Source organism: Carlito syrichta, unplaced genomic scaffold (genome assembly GCF_000164805.1).
Source record: "Carlito syrichta isolate Samal-C Ts95f unplaced genomic scaffold, Tarsius_syrichta-2.0.1 Scaffold289491, whole genome shotgun sequence".
NCBI classification, from domain to species: Eukaryota; Metazoa; Chordata; class Mammalia; order Primates; family Tarsiidae; genus Carlito; species Carlito syrichta.
The window spans coordinates 5,665-9,242 of record NW_007233587.1 but is presented as its reverse complement, the minus strand read 5'-3'; the positions used below and the strand labels follow the sequence as shown (position 1 = coordinate 9,242).

Here is a 3,578-nt window from a genome sequence, read left to right as displayed (position 1 = left end):
GGCTAAAATCTTCCTGCCATCATTTGTGAGATATTCATCAAGTTATTTCACCTCCTGAAACCTCAGCTCTTTAATCTGTAAAAGGGGATAATACCACTAACTTTGCAAGGTTACTATAAGAGTTTAAATGACAGTATATGTAAAGCCCTTTGTCAGATACCTGGCACACAGGAGGCTTTTCATAACTAATTTAAATTCTTCATTCTTGCAGTGCTTGGTGGCTCAGCCTGTAATCCTGTGCCTTTGGGAGGCTGAGGTGAGTGAATTGCCTGAGCCCGTGGGTTCGAGACCTGCCTGGGCAACTTGGCGAGACCTCATCTCTACAATAAATAAATAAAAAAATTTAGCCAGGCGTGGTGGTGCACGCCTGTAGTTCCAGCTACTTGGAAGGCTGAGGTGGAAGGATCGCTGGAGCCCAACAGGTCGAGGCTGCAGTGGCTGGGAGCATACCACTGCCCTCCAGCCTGGGCGACAGAGTGAGACTCCAACTCAAAAATAAAAAAATAAAAAATAAAAATAAATAAATTCTTCATTCTTCAATGCATAATCTAAGTTGTATTTCCTGAAATAGGCATACTAATATGCTGCCTTTAGACTGAGCAGGACAACAGTAGTTCTGACACTTGCCCACTCTGGTCACAGAAAATTCTGAGCAGTGCAGCCTGTATGGGAAGTTCATTTCTTTTCCTGCCAAGACATGGAACTATCTGTAAGTTGTGAAAATATGTCACCTTGCATCCTGAACAAAAGCTAGCCAACAAATAGTTGTAGATGAGCTGTCAGAGAAGCGAGTAGGACAGCAAGTGCAGGAGTCTGACTAAAAAACGGCACTGTCATTTGCAAAAAGGGCTTTTTCCTCCCACTGGTCAGGTGACATTTTAATTAGCTCATGTCTTTGGAGAATACTACTAGTCACATATGGGTCAGAGCAGAAAACAGAGGCTCAGTACTTAAGGTGGGGCTTAGGGGGAAAGGATAAGCCAGCAGGAGGTCAGTGGTGGCTGAGGAATCCCTGAGGGTGGTTTTATTAACAGCTTCATCCTGCTGGGAACCCTGAAAAGCTGCAAACACATCTTTTCCTGGGGAAATTCCTGGGGCCCCTCCATATTGTTGTCATGGCTCTCAGTCTCCAGGTAGACATTCAGCAACACACACATAGCCACTGCAGCTGATTGATTGAGAGCTGATGAGTGGGTCAAGGATCACACAGTTTCTAGTAGCACACATTAACCTCACTCTCCTTGACCCGAATGTTGTCATCATTGCTGTTGGTTTTCTCCCCTTTCCAGTTCAGACAGAGCTGGAAAATGGGTGGGATGGAGGAGTAACAAGGGTTTGACAACACAGCAACCTGGAGATTGTCTACGCCTCTTTCGATGAGTACCATGTAGTAGAGATTGGTGTCCCCAGCCAGTCCTGCCTCCACAATGTCTTTGGTGAAATGCAGCTCCATGTAATCCTCATGGGCAATTGTCACCCATTTCACCAGGTGAGATACAACCTAGGCAGGGGAGAGGTACTGACAATCACTGGTAACTGGTACAATACCATTTTCCAAGAATGCAAACTATTTGTGGAGGGCTGGGTGGGACTGCACCCTGGTCTTCAATAGTATCATGGTGGCCTCCATGTGGCTGGCACTCAGAATGTGGTCAGCAATCACTGTGTGCTAGGACTGCTCTTCGGGGAAGTGGAGGTCACCCATCTTCTGTACCCACGAACAGAGGTGACCTAGGTCAAGCACATCGTCTCTCAAAGTCAGGATGCCGACTTTATCAAACTGATACTGATTGGCTGGATTTGGAGTTTTCTTTCCATGATCCCCAGGATACAAACAGTTCAGAACTGAGTCAGGAGACAGCAAGTCACTGCACTGATGGGAGTGATCCACTCTGTGACAGATGACACTTTGGCTTCTACTGTCATGATATTGAGGTTCATGAGGTAGTAGGAAGTCAGGTGAAGCACACTGTCATCTTTGCATTTCAGGTCGAGCATGATGGACAGCAGGTACTCCTTCCTTACCTCAGTTTCCTTGAGGATCTTCTCCTTGTTGGACAGGCACTCTCAGTATTTCTCTGCCAGCCTTTTCCGCTGCTCCAGTTCCCAGTCCAGACATACCAGAGTTTGCTGGTGAGGGTCTCCCATAGTGACTTCACCTTTGCTGATCTCTGGTGGAGCCTTCTTATAAAACTCCTCTAAACTGACCAGATCAATTTCTTCTTGCTTTGACTTAATCTCCAGACATTCAGTGATCTCCTTCTGCAGGTGTATCACCTCATAGAACAGATTCTGAAGCTACAGAGGATAAGCAACTACTTTCTGCTTAGCATCATTGGGTTGATCTCTCCCTTTCTTCAACCTGACATGGGCTAATTGGTTAAGCTTCTTTAGAGTCATGAAATGAACACAGCTCTGGATCCTCCGTTCTTCTACTTCAATTGCCACATCCTTGCTGCCCCTGCTCTTCAGGTCCTGAATGTTGACCATCAGCCTCTGTTGCTCTTGGCATATGTAGTTGTACAGCTCATAGTCTCTGCCAGGGTCCCACAGATCCACCTCGGCCTCCTCATTGTTGTATTTACCTTCCAGCTCAGTATCAGATTGATCCCATTTTCCTTCAGTTTGGGCTTCATCACTTTGGATCACTTTGGGCTTCCTTTTTTTGCTTGATTCTTTTTTTTTTTTGAGTTGGAGTCTCACTCTGTCGCCCAGACTGGAGTGCAGTGGCTGCTCCCGGCCACCGCAGCCTTGACCTGCTGGGCTCTGGCGATACTTCTGCCTCAGCCTTCCGAGTAGCCTGAATTACAGGCGCTCGCTACAACACCCAGCTGATTTTTTTTTTAATTTATCGTAGAGATGAGGTCTCGCTGCCCAGGCGGGTCTCGAACCAGTGGGCTCAGGCAATCCACTCACCTCAGTCTCCCAAAAGCACGGGATTACAGGCTGAGCCACCGAACCCGGCTTTGCTTGATTCTTGATGACATAATTATTCCTCAGAGGTTGCTGTTGGCGTTAACAAGAGTTATTTCAACTGGGGAAGATGATGAAGATGACCTGATATGGGGCTTTTGATAATGCATAGGTGATCTTAAATAATGCTGGATATCCTCCTAACTGCACTGCACTGTGAACCCAGTGTACAAGCTACTTCCTGTAGTGGGACTACTGCTGCAAAAAGGGCTTTGCACTTGTGTTGATGTGTTCATTTCAAAGACAAAGCAACAGTTTCTGGTATTCCAACATTTACTGACTTCTATGTTTTACAAGCATCTGAGTACAGTTGGTTAAGAAAATTTAAAAGAAAATGACAGGTTTAGAAGTAGATTAGAAGTCAACTGAAACTGGAAATATTTCCACTGAAAATTGGAACAAGGCAAGTCTGTCCACTCCCACCCCTTTTGTTCAACATCGTGTTGGAAGTTCCAACTCAGGCAACTAGACAAGAGAAGGAAATCCAGCATATCCAAATAGTGAAAGAGGAAGTTGAATTATCCCTCTTTGCTGATGATATGATCCTATACCTTGAAACTTGTAGAGAATCTGTCAAAAATCTGCTTGAACTGATAAAATATTTT

At 45.4% G+C, this 3,578-nt stretch overlaps 1 pseudogene; it reads right to left on the bottom strand.

Moving 5' to 3' along the window:
• Positions 1-991: 991 nt before the first annotated feature.
• On the bottom strand, positions 992-2,675 carry LOC103256442 (annotated as a pseudogene).
• Positions 2,676-3,578: the final 903 nt, after the last annotated feature.